Source organism: Mustelus asterias, chromosome 6 (genome assembly GCF_964213995.1).
Source record: "Mustelus asterias chromosome 6, sMusAst1.hap1.1, whole genome shotgun sequence".
Lineage (NCBI taxonomy): Eukaryota > Metazoa > Chordata > Chondrichthyes > Carcharhiniformes > Triakidae > Mustelus > Mustelus asterias.
Window position 1 is genome coordinate 62,813,702 of NC_135806.1, and position 17,649 is coordinate 62,831,350.

At 39.9% G+C, this 17,649-nt stretch overlaps 1 protein-coding gene across 6 annotated transcripts in view; it reads right to left on the reverse strand.

Moving 5' to 3' along the window:
* Positions 1 to 17,649, reverse strand: part of aopep (aminopeptidase O (putative)) — a 240,863-nt gene that overhangs the window by 50,265 nt on the left and 172,949 nt on the right. The gene's annotated exons all lie outside the window — the stretch shown is intronic.

The following is a 17,649-nucleotide window of genomic DNA, read 5'->3' on the forward strand; positions in this document are numbered from 1 at the left end:
GGAAATTTCAGCTCATCTGTTCCTAGGAGCTAACCTGATCCCCAGCCAACAGCAGCGCACAACCAACCAGAGTTCCATGGGCACAGTCTTGATCACAACTTACACTCCTCTGTAGACCTGTATCAACTCGGTTTGGATCAGATAGACCCACCAATGTTGCCTGCCATGAACAGAAATAGCTGCAACAACTTAATCTCAGTTTCTGGATTTGGACTCTGCCTTCTTCAATAGTTCTACATCACCGGATTCAACAACTTCACTGCTCTGCTAGGACTGATCTGTGTCCTTGCATATCTTTTAACCAGGGACAGTTTACTCAGTAGGTTTGGTTTCCAAACCTCAATATTGAAGAAGCGTCCCATTATATTCAAAACATTAACACCGTTTCTCCTACTAGACCTGCTTAAGGTTTTCTACCATTTTCTGTTTTCACATCAGTTTATTTTTGTTTTGTTAAAAACTGGGTCAGTTTTATTTCAATATTTATTTGTTCGGTTTCCCTTTTGAGTTCAATTTCTGTTTTAGTTAGGGTCTGCCTCAAAAAATACAAATTAAACTTAAAGACGTGGCTGGAATTTTCCAGCTGTTCATGCCATCAGGATATTCTGGTCCTGGAAATCCCATTGACAGCAGTGGGAGCAGAAGATCCTGCCACTGATCTACAGCGTGCCACCTCCTACCACGAGAAACACGTCATGGGAGGCCAGAAAATCCCACAAATTCTCCACACTTATTTTTCTGTATGCCATCAGATCTATCTTGGGTAGTGTCAGTCTCAGATGATGAAGGTTGGCTTGTGGTGCAGGGTTCATTCATCCCTAATCCACCTACCAAAGCGCAATTTCTCATCACGCGTGCTTTCCTCCAAACTGCAATTCCTTGCCAGACCTAGAGTTGGAGACGTGCCTTATGAACCTAACATCGGAAAAATTGAACTTTAACATTCTTACTTCTAAGATAGTCTTTCAGTAAGTTCAATGATTGAATTATTCCCAAAGGCACATCACAGGAAGATTATCATACTTTTAAATGGCCTGCATCATTGGAAGGCAGCTATGACAGATATTTAAAACTTCAGAAGGTGGAAGGGATATACATAATCAACTTGTGCTTCTTGGAGTCAAAGGTGAAAATAGAACAAATCACTTGATGGCTATGATGGCAGCATTGGTGACTTTGTAAAACGTGGTCAAAATTTCAAAACTGTTCTGAACTTTTGAAAAACATTTGTAAGACTATAAGAACTATAATCACAGTACAATTTTAAAGTGCAGCAAAAACGCTAAACGCAGACTTTTGACGATTAGCAGAGAATGATTGCCGAGAACAATGAGAAAAAAGACCCAGTTCAGAGTGAAATTTCATAAATAGCAACAATATATGCCCACACAAGCAAAATAGCACCTCATTAAAAAAAATATCTTAGATGTAATGTTTTAATTTTCTTCCCTATGGATGATGGTGGTCCAAGATAAAGTAGAGATTAAGTTTAAAGATAATAACCGAAAACTACTGGGATCTTATGCAAACCGAATATCAAACTTATCAAGGAAGTCTGGGTTTAGATTTAAAATAATCTCATTCAAAAATATACAAACAAGTCTACCCAAACTGATTATTTGGCAAGCATATATTCGACTGAAAATGAATCAATATTCAGATGCATTACACCATCATAAATATTGTGCCAGTAAAGTGCTAATCAAGCCCCTGTGCACTTGCATTGCATCTTTTAGTCAGGTTACATTTTTAGTCAATATACATGTCAACTGCCCAACTAATAAATTAAAAAAACATTAATGATGTTTGTTATTTATGGCAGTTTCAGTAAGTAGAAAGCCTATATAAAACAAACACTTATAATGCCTTTCCCTCTAGCTCCCAAAAAAACAGCAGACATTAAGATACTTTTTAAAGTTCCCTTTAAATATATCGCAATGTCTCAATCAAATGTTTGCACAGTTTGTAAATATTTAATTTTTACTTAAATATTAGGTTTGCATTTCGTTAGTACTACATTGAAATTGCTGGTAATTGCAATGCCAACAATGCTTCAAAATCTGTTCAGATTCAAAACATTAGATAAAATAAATTAACATTTTAAAGGGACAGCATTAATGAGCAGCCACTCGGCAATGCATTTAGAGGAAAGCTCCATTACCTCGCTGATAAATGCAACGTAATTCAGTCACGCCCTGTTTAATACAACGAACAAATCTGATACCAAGACAAGAAGTTTTATATCCAAAAGGTTTCAAATATTTCTGTTCAAAGAATGGTAGTAAATAGAATGATCTTTATAGTGCTTTGTTCTTATTCACCATTGAAAATTCAGATTAATAGCTTTTACTAATGAAATGATTGCCGAGAGAAAAAAAGCACAGCCTGCTCCAAACTTCAAAAGAACATTCAAACGAGATTACCTTTGATTATGAAGCAATGAAACTATATCTAAAACATCAACAGCATAATGGAAGAACTGATGAGTTAAATTACACTTCAGTCATGGGGCTGTGCATAGCACTGTGATGCATAAAACTCTCCTTCAGTTCTCACACATTTTAAGCTTCACTGCAGCTGCTACAAGGGTAGGCTTGAGCAATCATGACTTTAATATCCTGAAACAAAAGCATTGTAAGACTATTCATCAATTCTAACATCAGATTTATCACAGCAAACCAGATCGATTGTTTACACAGACAAATGGTGCTTAAGGAGATCACTACTGACCTTTTTCTGCCAGAAAACATGACACGATTTGCATTTGAGCATTTACAACTGCACCATCAGTACTGCACCTAAATTCAAGAGACAAATCACTGAACTACGGTAGTACAGCTGGTATGCTGAACATCCAGTTTGCTTGAACCCACGCTTCAATGAAGGCATTGAAAGCCATCTCTGAGCAGAAATATGTTCGAACTGGTGCAGTAGAAACTGACCGACTACAGGGCAATTTCTATTATTACTCCACTATCACACTGGGATCGCTGCCTAAATGATGCATGCTTCCTCCCTGATGACATTTCCTTTTATCCTCATGGTTTAAAATCAGATCAATGGTGGGAATATATACAATGTCATTCCAATTTACAACTTTACTCTTTCTTTCTCATGCACGAGATGGGACTCTTTCCAAAATGATTCTCAAAATGTTCAGCAAATCCTTTTAGTACAAATAGATTCTGAATTGCATGCAATATTTGAAAGTGTACGTATTTCATGTTAATAAAGTTATTACATAATTGAATTTTAATATGGAGGCTGAATCTGGCAGTACTTCAATACAATACAAGCAGAAACTGAAAAAGTAATTTGACCTTTCAAATTGCAAAGGTCATTGAAATGAAATCCCACAATGCAACTCAAAATTTTGCTGGTGAAATGTCACTCACAAACTACAACATTTCCTTTCATCTGCTGTTCATAAGATTGTTGCTTTAGCAAACTAGAACCCTTTACACAACAGACAGTCTTAGTTTTGCATGCTTCTCGGTCATAGGCTTTCTATAAAACACAAAGCATTAGCATGATTTGACTGAACAGATTAATGGGCCTTACCATTTCTTCAACTGGTTTCTAAAGGGAAAGGAATTTCAAGCTGTAAACTTGCTTAACGGTCAACTTTGCTTTATATATTTACATTTGAAACAAAATCAAGTCTTCTAATCTTTTTCAACAAAAATGTACACATTAATTTGATGAAACATGCAAATGGACCGATAAAGAATGCTTGTAAATGGCTGCTTCCAAAATATTTTCTGCAGTTTTTGCTCTGCAGCCATGGTAGGAGATTAGGACACTCCTGTAATAATTCTACCCCTTATCTGATATTTAAATAGTGCTTCAAGCTGTTCACGAACATACTACACCAAGAAAAGGCATGTATTTATTCACGATGTTGATCTACACATTGTTAGAAATGGTGGCATTTTTTGTCCATCAGGTGATAGCTTTCTTCAACTGCTGCAGTCTGCATGGTGATGATACTCCAACAATATTGTTAGGTATGGAGCTCCAAGATTCTAACTGAGTGACTTCGAAGAAATAGTGATATAAGACCAAGTCAGGAAACTGGGTGAATAATAGACAAACTTATGGAGGTCATGGGTTTGGATGATGCTGTCAAAGAAATCTAGAAGTAATACTGCATTGTATCCTATACATGGTTGTGATGATACTGTACTATTTTGAGATATTTTATGTTTAAGGTGGGGTTGCATTAAGAGGCAGTGCTTTGTTACAGGAGTCGATTTGTCTGGTAAGCATGCAGCAGATGCTAAGAATGCAGGCTAATAATGGATTTTAGCTAGGAATGTATTGCTTTGTAAAGTTAATGGACCTTTTGTTTATTTAGGTTCTCCTGGTATTTTAGACTAGTTAGACTAGATGTGCAGACTCATGTAAGTTTTTGATTAGGTTGATTGACAGGGGAAGAGTCATGTGATTAATGGGAGGAGCTAAGTTTGCAAGACAGACCAATTTCATTTTCATTTCAAAATACAAGCAGTTGCTGCCCGGCCCTCTCTCTCTCTCCAAAGGCTTTCTGAAAGTTCCAAGTCTAGTAACCCAAGTCAAAGCAAGTGTGCCTGTGTTTTGCCAACTCATTTTAAAGAGAGACTTAGGTCTCTAAGAGAAATATTGCTCGATTGGAACTCATAGTGATATGTTAGCAGTTAAGAATTGTACCTTGTCATGTTTAAGTATTGTTCATTTGTTAAAGGTTAAGCTAATTCATTTGTTATAATTAAACTGTGTCGTTTTTTTGTTTGTTTTGATAAAAGCTTCCCAGTGTGTCAGCAGAATCGTGTCTGAAGTGAAACATATCCGCACATTAATTCCAAAACAGAAAATCGTTAGGGTCTAGTTTGGCTTCATAATATACCCCGGGGTTTCTGATCTGGTGCCTTAACATAGTACACATTGCAACCACAGTCTGCCAAGGTGGAGGAAGTGGATGGGATGCCATAAATGCTAACTAAAGTTAGAGTTTCAGCTGGTGCTTGTGTGACTAGCTGCTAGGAAAACATGCAAGACCAAATTCTGTTGTATTCAATGATTCTATTCAATTATTTAGCTAAATTTAAAATAATTTGAAAATTATATTATTTTCTTCACGGCCTTCTTCAGCCCTGTGGAAATAGTTTCATATCTCACGTTTATCGTCTCTGATAACAAAATAGAAACATAGAAAATACGAGTAGTCCATTCGGTCTTTCGAGCCGTATCATTAACTCTGACCATTCATTAACTCGGTAATCTCTCCCTCTTTCCCCCGATATCCTTTGATCCCTTTGGCCCCAATCGAACTTCTTCTTGAAAACATAATAGTTTGATTCAACTGCTTTCTGTGGTAGCATATTCCACAGGTTTCCCACTCTCTGAGTGAAGACATTTCTCCACATCTCAGTCAGTCCTAAATAGTTTACCCCATATCCTTAAACTGTGATCCTGGGTTGTCGGTATCCCGCCATCAGGAACATTCTTCCTGCATCTACCCTATCTAGTCCTGTTAGAATTTTGTAGGTTTCTATGAGATTCCCCCCTTATTCTTCTAAACTGCAGCAAATATAATCCTACCCGACGCAATCTCTCCTCATACATTAGTCATATTGTAGATACTGGTGAATCTACATTGTAAACTCTCTATGGATTTAATGTCATTTTCATAAAGGGGCATTCAAAACAGCATTGTCATGTTGCAATTTAATTAGACAATTGAATCTAGCAACTAGTCACAAACAGAAACTCTGACCATTCCTTTAATTGTAGAATAACCTGTGGCAACTGATTAGCCTACAAACTAGGAGCAAAGAAAAAGTAGTTAAACTGCTAGCTGCTACATGAGCTGTTAAAACTCATGGAGCTGGATTGCATGTGTAGGAAAGAAGTCCTGCTGCCAGGCCCAAAAGTGGGAGCCAAGGCCACTCCAATGGTTGGCGTGACCCTTGGATGGCATTTTACAGGTGACAGGGAATTAAGAGACCACTGCCAGAACTGCCACACAATTGCGGTAAGCAGCCTGTTTCCCAGAGCTACAGGTTCTGTCACCATTACAGATGCCCACTGCTGAGACTGCAGGTGGCGCCACAATGACGAGATGCCCTCGAAGATAAGGCAAGTTTTTTTTTCTTTAAACTTGCTAGGGTCAGGCATGCCTTAGCAGTCAGTGGGGAGGCTTCACTGTTCTATTGGTGACACCAAAGCCCTGGGGGCAACCACTTCTCACAATATCACACCATGGAGCGGCTATAAAGAATGCACTTTCCCCTCCCATTGGAGACCTTCTGGGAATAGAGCAAGGGATCAAAACCATGCCCACCCATTTTTTCAGTGCCAAGTATTGATGCTCAAACACCCAATATTTGCAGACCACGCTAAGATATTATAAACTTGAGATGCAACACACAAAGTGGAGGTTTTAGACAGTGGTCGTTTTAATATTTCTTCCATCATGACACTGCATGTTCTGAAATTTAACATCAAAACAATAGTTGCTACAAGAACACATTTCTGAGTAGATGTCATGTTATTTCATGTCCTGCCATTTCTAACATCATCATGGCTGCAAAATTAAAAGCCAGCTGTTACACATTCTTATGATACTTTTACTACAATAAGGGAGCACAATGAAAGGAGGTTAATAGATGCAGAATAAAATTCAAGGCAACATCCAGAGTTCATGAGGGCGATTCTTCCAAAAAAAATTCTAAGTGTCAAATTCGCATAAAAACTGGAGTAAATCATGCTGGTTTTTTTCAGTGGGAGTTCCAAAATGAATCTCCCCCACACTGTGCACTACAGAATGCACCAGCGTGAATCACTCCAGAAATCACTAGGCGGGGCCTATTCCTGCTGGAGAGGCCGACACCATAGTGCTGAGTGGGCCATTGCACATGCGTCGATCTGTCAGCGCTGAGTTCGCCACATGTGCAGTCACTTCTGTTATGCCGGCCACCCGATTGCTGGTCAGCCCCACGACATCCACATCACCGGACATGCGACCCACCCATGGCCCGATTTCTAGACCCCCAGGCTAGCCTCAACCACCCCTCCCCCACTGAGCCCACCTCGATGTCCCGTTCCCCACCTGCAGCCCTGACTTCACCCCTGCAGCCCAGTCCTGTCCCCCTCACCACCGCACCCCCTGATGGCCATCCCGAATCGCTGCCCTCCCTCCTCTGTCACTCAGCCCAAATGCAGAGTGCCAGCGGGACCCCCCCACCCCCACTAATCACCCCCGGAGGTCCCGCCCCAGAGGCCCCACCCCCATTCAGCTGACTCCTCAGTGGCACTGCCTATGTCTGATGGGCAGTACCAAGGTGTCTCCTAGGCATTGGCACTTTGCCCCTTGGATAGTGCTAGGGGCCCAGGCTGGCAGCGGACCCTCGATGGCCCGCCCTTCATTCAGGCCAGGTAAGGCCACCAGTTCCCTGCAAGTGGGCAGCTATTGTAAACCCTGCTGGAGTGAAACACTTCTGGTTTTTCGAGGGAGGAGGGTGCGATTTTTGGTGCAGAGCGGATGGCGCTTGGAGATTCACGGAGGCCATGGCTGTAGTATCCCGGCCCACTGCGCTACAAAAGCAACACAGCAAGATGGGAGAATCGGCCCCCCCCCCCCATATCTGTTGACAAAGGGATAGGGAGAAAGGAGCTCTCTTTAAAGCACTTTTTGAGATGTAGTCACTGTTGTGGCAAAACACAGCAACCATCGTATGCATAGCTAGTGCCCACAAACAGCAATGAGATATATAACAAGATAATCTGTTTTAGCTCTGTTGGCTGAAGAATAAATATTGAACAGGTCATCAGGCTCCAGTTTGAACAGTGTCATAGCATCCTTTACTTGCGTGTTAACTCTGGCAGGACATATATTGGGCGATATCACAGAACCATGGAAATGTTACGGTACAGAAAGAGGCCATTCATGTCTGCGCTGGCCAAAAAATCATTTTTTTAAAAAGCCACTCATTTTAATCTCACTTTCTAGCCCTTGATCCATAGCCTTGCAGGTTACTGTGCTTCAGATGCATATGACTTCCTATATATTACCACTTCTTAAGACTCCTGCAACTGATCACCCAACATGCTAATCGCCACAGCGACCCACCTTCCCAATGTGTCCCAAAATAGTCTGGCTTTAACTTTTCAAAATCTGGTCACTCTCAGTCCTCTGCCCAATAGCTCTGAGCAGTGGTCAACATTATCTCAACTCTGAATCTGGATGTTTGTCAGCCAGTTTGAGAGCAGTGGAGCCCAGGCTGCCCCCAGCCCAGGCTCTCACTATATTTCAGGCTGGTCTTCACTTCTGCTTTGCACCCCACCCATGAATGAACAGCCGTTCAGCAAGAACTAACCCCACAGCACAACATTCCCTACCAGCACTTCCTCCATCACAGAAACGCTGCAGCCAGCAAGGAGATTCAAATAGATTCCCAGGCTCCAAAGACAGAATGAAGGCCTCAACCCACCTCGGCAGCCACCACCTTTACCAGAAGTAGAACCCACACCCTGCGAACGTCCAACCACCATCAGCACCCCTTACAGATAAAAGTTCCAGTTACTGGTCAACCCCATCAACTCATCCACTCTATATCCATTAACATTTTGCATATCCTATTAAGCTTTCCGCGATTGCTTTCAATAAACACTGGGAAATAGATGCCAATTCAGGTAGACTTCCGGCAATCTGGGAGGGTGGACAACCTTACCCTTTACATCACCCTGGGCAGTTTTCATCTGAAAGACAATACCTCGGACAGTGCAACACTTCTGCATTGGCGTGTTAGCCTAGATTTCTGTGCTCAAGTTTCTGGGCAACAATGTTACCAACTAAGCCATTATTTCCAGACTAGTCTCCAAATGTTGGTACACAATTAACATTAATGATTTAAGAATTTTATGCTGCATTGACATTGTCCATTTGTTTCTGATTGCAATTTCGTCATTGGCAATGAATTACCAGTCTAAATAAGCTGGCACTGCATGTGATGCATACATTAAAATAGTGTGTTTCGGTCAGGCCTCTAGCATCTGCACTACATCTGATGGCAAACACGAGGGATTTTGATCAGAAGTAATATTTTAGAATCGATGGCAGCTCAAGAAACCAAAATTTCCCTGATATCTGTGTCAATGCTTGCCACTTTTAAAGCTACGGTAATTAAATACCGTGGCTTTAAAATAACTGCAGTTGTGCAAGAACTGGTTACTTTAAATTGCAACCAGCAATCATAAAAATAACACAATATAAACATGGCAACATTAATCGCACTAGAAATGAAATGTTTAAATGTTGAGGGAAAAAGATGAACCTGAAGCTGGAAGTAAGAGATCTTTAACTTCCGTTCATCTCTCACAGTTTTGCTCCACTTTCTCAGGCTTGCCGAGCACTGGCTGCATGCCACAACCATTCAAATTATCAGGCAGCATGAATTTACCTGCTGCCTGTTTTGGAAGCAGTGGGTGCAGGTTAGTAGTACATCACAAACCTTGTGACCATTTTCAGAAGCTAACATATTTTCCGGACTTACAATTCACTTTTTGCTGAAATGATCTGGTTGAAAATAACAGAGAAATGCACAATCTCACTTGAAATGTTACTTGAAACTAGCACTGTCGATTGCAGCATGTAAGTTGACCTGGCATGTAAGATAAACCAATTTTTTCAGCACCGAAACACATATTTAGGCCTATATTAGGTTCATAGATCGCCTCACCTTTTCCTACCAGTTTTGAAAGCATCAGTTTTTAAAAATGCTGAAATGCAGTATGACCTATGAATTCAATCATATCATGAGAAAAAAATCACAGAATTTTATAGTTAGACGATTTACAAATTGAAAAGAAATCATTTATTGAAACCATGTCAGGAATTTATAACAATCTGTGAAATTTTTATTCCCGGTAATTAATTTCTTATGTGAATTATAAAACAATTCAGTGGACAAAGCCCCATGGGTGGCGCATATACATTTCATCACATTAGCTCTGGGGATTGCCGTAACCTGCAGTGGTTTTATGGTTAGCTTGTTCTTCGCTGTAACTTGAGGCGGGTTCACCGATGGACAGTAACAACACCTCAACGGTGACTGGAGTTGGAAAAGAGTTGGGTTGTTAAGAAATTAACAGCTTTTATGTTAACTGAATGTTCACAATTCTAATTGATTTGAAAGCAGAAAAAGGAGTTATTTTGGAGTTACATATGCATCAATTAGTCAAACAATACAGTTCTCAATGTTCTTTTTATATTGGTAGATTACGATAGAGACAGAGGGAAAAGCTTGAATTTTGCCCAGAATTTAACGTGTTTGGTACATCTCTTATTGCCTTTGCTGCTTGCAGTTAGACAGGCTGGAAGTAATTTTCTTTTAGCACAAATGTCTATTGCCAGGCACCAGAACAAGCTGGATTTATCAAATAAATTATTCCTACTCACCAAAAGCAGTGGATTCTGCTTTGCTACCTTCCCACATAAATAAGTAGTGTACAGATTTTCATCGTTTCCCAATGGAAACTTGAGAATTGACTTTCCTTTTCGCTGCTTGGCTTTAACGCATTTTATACCAAGTGTATAATCTGACACCCGTTTTTGTAAGAATTTCAACGGTCAATCTATATGCTGCGATCTACAATGTATAATTATCCAAATAATTCATTACCAAGAGTACCATTAATTGAAAAATCACTGAATACTGTATTAATAATTATGTTTTTTGATCTTCCCCTTTTTTTGCTGAAAATATTTTCTTCAAGTACTGATTTAAAGTGGATCAGATGTTGCGGGCATGGATTCATACATTATGCAGTATACAAATTACAACAGGAATTTCTACACCTAAACCAGTCAGTGGCTGCCCAACACTAGAAATGAGTCGAAAAGAATATTTGTTAGTGGGTTAAAGGATCAGCAATCAATCTTCAATCTTCATAGAAATCATAGAAACCCTACAGTGCAGAGGGAGGCCATTCGGCCCATCGAGTCTGCACCCTCCACAATCCCACCCAGGCCCTACCCCCACATATTTACCCGCTAATCCCTCTAACCTACACATCTCAGGATTCTAAGGGGCAATTTTTAACCTGGCCAATCAACCTAACCCGCACATCTTTGGACTGCACATCTTGTAATCTCCTGTCAGTTTTATGAAAGTCATTATAGTAGAATATCAATAGTATGTGCCAATTTTCTAAATTTAAATAACGCCATCACTCACCTACAGCACGTAAGGCATTTCTTTATTTCTAACAGAGAGGGAATATGAAAACTGCCCATTTACTAAAATACCTACACCAGTCTCAGCAGATCCTAAAGCTAATTTAAAATTATTCTTAGCACAGACTGTGTATCAGTAACAAGTGATTTTTTTAGTATCTTTTTCTGATACAACTAGATTCATATTTGCAAAAACTAAGAAACATGACATATAATTTCATACATCAGATTATGTAACTGCACAAAACTGCACAAATATAAAATCATGGAAAAGTACAGCACAGAAGGAGGCTATTTGGTCCATTGTGCATGTGCTGATTCTCAGAAAGGGCTGCCATGCTCAGTCATACATTGTTGCTTTTTGTCTTTAACTCTAAGTTCCTTGTCCTAAAGTAGCTGTCAAATGTTGCCCATTGCTAATTGCCCTTGGACTGAATAGTTTGCTCGGCCATTTCAGAGGACATTTAAGAGCCAACCACATTTCTGTGGGTTTAGAGTCACATGTAGTCCTGGGGTCACATATAGGCCTGACCAGCTAAGCAGAGCAGATTTTCTTCCCCGTACAGGACACTAGTAAAACAGATGGGATTTTACAACAATTGATGAAGCTGTCATCATTCGACTTTTAATTCCAGATTGTTATTGAATTGAATGTTAAAAGTTTGAATCCCACTATTTGCCAATGATTTTGAATCTATGACCTCTAGTTATTGACCCATTCACTGGGGGGAATAGTGTTTCTCTATCTGCTTTTATTAAACTTCTCATTGTCTTGAGAAACTAGCATGGGTCACCTCTTAACCTTCGCTATTCCAAAGAGCACATCCTAAGTTTTCCAACCTCTCTTCATATATACCTGAAGTCCCTCACCCCAGTAAAACTTCTTTGTACACTTTGTATCTTGCCTGAAGTGTGGTGTCCCAAATTGCTCCATAATATTTCTGCTGAAGCCAAACTAGTAATTTTAAAATTCTGGAATGGTCACTTTGCTTTTATATTCCACTGCTCTATTTACTAGCCCAGGTAACACGTATGCTTTTTCAACCATCTTATCAATTTGTCCAACCACCTTTAAGGATTTGAGTATCTTGACACCAAGATAACCCTGCCCATTTACACTTTCAAAATCATGCCATTTGTAACATACAGTCTTTCCATATTAGGCAATGATACTTCAATTTTTTTATGAACAATTAGTGGATGCAGTGGCAAAGTGCTTTATGTTATTCTAATTTTTTAATTTAAATTAATTTGAGCTATTGAAGCATAATATTTTGGTTCATTCCTACTTGTATTTTCTTATTTATCAGGCTCCCCTTCATTCTCTTTTATAATGCATTTCCTGCGAGTCACAGCAGGCTGCCCAAATTAGTATTCTGTTAAAACAAAAAAAAACTGAAATATGATGAAAAACATCTCCCTTCCTTCTGTTGCGGAGCTGTAGTTTCGAGCCAGCTGAATAGGAAGATGGGATTTGAATAAAAATATATAAATGTTTTCAAAACTTAAAGCTAAACACTTGCCAATGCTAACAGATCACAACTTTGGACTTTAACATTACAAAATAAGAAAGGCCTTTGATTACACAACAATGTACAGATTGTATAATTAACTTTACTTAAGAAAGGCTTGTTTTTTCATATCACCTTTCACAACCCCACTATCACAAAACATTGTATAGCCAATAGATTACTTTTGAAATGTAGTCACCATTGTTTTGTAAGAATTTGGCAGCTAATTTACAGACAGCAAGATCCCACAAAAACAATGAGATTATTAGCAGATAATCTGTTGCAGTGAAACTGGTCGAGGGATAAATATTGGCCAGGTTACTGGGAAAAGTTCCCCTGCTCTTTGAAATAACACTATGGCATCTTTTACATCCACCTCGGAGGGCAGACATCTCAGTTTAATGTTTCGTCTAAAAGACAACACTTTTGAGCATGCAGCACTTCCCAATACTGCACTAGAATGCCAGCCTGGTTTATGTGCTCAAGTCAGTGTAGTGACAGTTCTGACTCAAAGACGAGAGTGCTTCTAGCAAATTTAGTAAAGGTAAAAATCAAAGCTCCTCTCTCACTCAATACACAGAAATTAGTTTTAAAATTGGCAGTAGTAAAATTCAAACATTGTTCAAAAGTAATTCTCTGCATAGTTAAATTGGAATTTTAATTTTCTTCTTAAGAAACAAGTGACAGCAAAAGATAGCAATCCAAGGTGAAGGCTCAATTAAAGCAAGCTTGGGACACAAATGTTAGCTTCTGAGCTCCTATTTGAAAGATCAAACCTTCAACATATAAATCTATAATGGCAGAAAAACTACCAAGATGGGGCAACAACTCAAAATATGACTTCCTATCTGAAGCTTTAATGAAAAAAAGTGTGAACGCATGAATTTCCTTACATGTCTACTTCAGAACTTCATGCCCTGACTGGATCAAATTTTATATTCATAAATTAGCAACACATTAGAACTCAACTGGTAAGGAATATACAATTTAAAATATAGGAAAGTTGCTCGAAATCTATTAATGAGTAATTGATAAGGATCTAACTACCAAGGAGAATCTATAAGTAAGAGATGCTGAACTCCCAAAGATTTGTAAAATTGGCTTGAGCTCCCACCCTGAATTCCCTAATCCTGAGTATTTTCCAGAGTAATACTGCCTTTCCATGATTACCATTCGCCAGATTCTAAATTCCTCTACTCCCACCAACTGACTTACACAAAATCACTAGCGCCCCTTCAATGTTCCCCGGACCGGCTACAGTGATTGCTTTCTAGTCACTCCCCAAGTTTTCTGCAAAAGTATCTTTTAAATCCAGGATTTCTAATTATTTTTACCACCAAAGACTTTAACAGAATTCCAAACTTCTCACTCTGGAAAAAGCTACATAAAGCTGTCCATGTGAAAAAAAACAAGCCTATAATAAAATGGAATATAAAAACAAATTTTGTCACATGTGCCAGCCTTGATACTTCTCATAGTCATAGTCGAATTGGAAACTGTTCGCTCCCGAGTTGAAAAGGCAGGTTTATAACTGATGGGTTCTATATTACCAGAGGAATACACATTCAAGTTCCTTGAAATCTGTCGGTTATAATTTCAGCAATTATTCACAAAAGAACAGCTTGTTAACTATTTATCTTGTTCCATGACAAGGTCCATTTTTAGGATTCAAGTTTCATAGCAACATTATTACTGCTCTCTCCTTCATTCAAATCTGGTGAATCTTAATTTTAAGCATAAAAAAAGGCTGTCAAATATCAAGTTGCAACAAATAATTGTCCCTACCATTTTGCTGCACTTAATCAAATCTATCACTTCATCCAACCCTCCAATGCCATCTCCATCCCTCCCATCACAGTAACAATCTCTCAAGGCAAGACAACTTTGTTGTTGGTTTCCCCTTTACATCTCTTTGCTTTGGTTTTCCATCAACCCCCACCCCGCCCCCAAAATGATTGGCAACCACACATGCATCACATACTTGTCTATCATATGCACCATGTGCCTCCGTGTGCACTAGACACTGCCCACCAAATTACCCCAACAACGGACATGTCCCTTAACTAACTAATCAAAACAGTCCAGGCAGACAAAAACTGAGTCTCATTATTTTGGATTTATTTAAGTCAACATGATAATTATACCACTGATTCACAGAAGAACACAGTTGCAAAATTCAATCTTCAAAATAAAATATCAGAATGCCATGAGAGAAAAATGGAACTCGACTTGCCTTAAAACAGTGGTACTAATAACATATTGTGCAATAAATGCGAGGATTATTTTAGTTATAAAACAGGATATTCTTCAACTTGGAAGAGATGATTATCATGTTGAGACTTCTGTTACATTTACAATTCCGTCATGCCAAAAGTGTTATGTTTAACTGCAAGTAAGGTATGTCTTTATTATTATGTCTTTTATTTAACTCTTTCACAGGATATGAGCATTGCGAGCAAGGTAAGCATTTGTTGCTCTTCCTCAATTGCCCTTGAGGTGGTGGTGAGTCAATTGAATTGCTGCACCTAATCTGATGAAGGTACACCTACAGTGCTGTTAGGAAGGGAGTACCTCAGCTATCAGTCTCTTCAATGCTAAGCAATACTGTTGCCTCTTTGTGTTCAATTCCTCTTAGAATCATAGAATCCCTACAGTGCAGAAAGAGACCATTTGGCCCATCGAGCCTGCGCCAACAATAATCCCACCCAAGTCCTATCCCCATAATCCCCGTTTTAACCTGTTAATCTCTCTGACACTAAGGGCAATTGAGCATGGCCAATCAACCTAATCTGCAGATCTTTGGACTGTGGAAGCCGGAGCACCCGGAGGAAACCCACACAGACACGGGGAGAATGTGCAAACTCCACACAGTCACCCAAGGCCGGAATTGAATCTGGGTCCCTGGCACTGTGAGGCAGCAGTGCTAACCACTGTGCCAGCGTTATGTACTCTATGAACGGATATGCTTTGTCTGTATAGCGCGCAAGTCACTGTATCCCAATACATGTGACAATAATAAATCAAATCTCCAACATGGGAGAATCTAATCATCGCCCCTTGATATTCAACAGCATTACCATCGCAAATCTTACTCTATCAACATCCTGAGGATTACCATTGACCAGAAACTGAACTAGACCAAAGAAAATACTGTGGCTAATAAAGCAGGTCAGAGGCTGGGAATTCTGTGGTGACTAACTCGCCTCTCGTCTCCCTGAAGCCTTTTCACCACCTTTAAGACACAAGTGAGGATTACGATGGCATACTCTCCATTTGTCTAGATGAGTGCAGCTCCAGCAAACAGTCAAAACAGCCCACTTGGTCAACACCTTATTCACCAACTTAAATATTCACTCCCTCCACAACCAGTGCACAATAATAGCAGTATCTATCTTGTACAAGATGCACTGCAACAATTTACCAAGACTCCTTTGCCAACATCTTCCATGTCCGTGACCTCTACAACCCAGAGGGGCAAGGGCAGCAAGACACATGGGAACACCATCCAAGCCATACACCATTCTGACTTGAAATTATATCACCGTTCCTTCACTGTTGCTGGACAGCAGTGTGTGTGCATGTACCAGCTGGACTGCTGCAGTTCAAGAAGGCAGTTCACCACCAGCACCTTCTCCAGAACAATTAGGATTGGGCAAAAATGCTTGCATTGCCAATGATGCTCACATACCATGCAAGAAAAAAATCTGGTTTCCCTGCTATTGCTTCCATAGTGCTCTGATCTTTCCAGCTACGACTCTTTGTGGATATGTTGTCACAGAGATTCTTGCACCTTGCCAACTTTCCTCCACATTGGATGATTGGCAGGTGAATATTGCCATTCACTTGGACATGTTTGCCCTCGAGCTGCTCAACTCCTCTTGCTCTCTGATATACCTGGTCCTGTTTGGGTACAGCCTTTGAGATACATAGTTCAGGAAATAGTACTTGGAAACTTAAGAGAGAGAGCATGTGTTCTGGTATAGTAAGCACTTTAAAAGCAAATTACATCTTCTACAGCACTGTGTTTTAAAGAAAGACTTTTTGCCACAATATTGCAGAGGGAATAGGGATGCTTAGATGGGGCTTGGAGTAATGGGAGTTGAAAAGGCCATTGGAAGGGTGGAACAGATGGAGAGGGGAGGGAACAGACATAATATGAGGGGAGGAGTAGAGATCGGGCACTGCTGGCTGCCCTCAGGAAATTAGTGTGTAAAGGGAATTGAGATAAGAGATGGTGGACAGGAGAGGGGACAAAGGAGTGAGGGAAGTGAAGATATAGGGAATAAGTAATAATGTAAAGAGGAAGGGTTAGGAGATCCACTGAGAGCGAGAGACTGTTACAATGGAGAGGAGGTAGTGGAAAGCCAAATAAGTAAAGGATGCAGGGGATAATAAGGGGGCAGCACAGTAGCTAACAAGGGCCACAAGCTGAATTTTTCTGCGACCATCAATAAAAAATTCAGTCTGCAGTCCTTGGCAGCTACTTTTCCTGCCACCCCACGCAACACCTCCCACTCAGAACTAAACAGAGAGAGAGTATGTGCGTGAGAGTAAAGAAAGGAAACAGAAAAGACAGATACAACACAAAGCATGATAGCCTTGTGGGAGACTGCGTGCTCCACTTCACATGTAGGACACCATGACATATACCGGTTAAGTATAAAATGGCATTAATGGAAATAGAAACCAATTTCTAAAGGCAGGCCAGTGAAACAGTTTTGTAGTCATTTTGCACAGGGGAGGTATAGGAGATATAGATGAATATAGATATAAACCCATGAAACCCAGAGCAGGACCATGGACATAGGACTCAAAACTTTAAATATCACTTGTGCTGCTCAGCAGTGCAGCAAACGTCTTTATCCATGGAATCTCACAAAACTTATTCACAAAGGTAATGAACTGCTCTCAACATTATGAGCT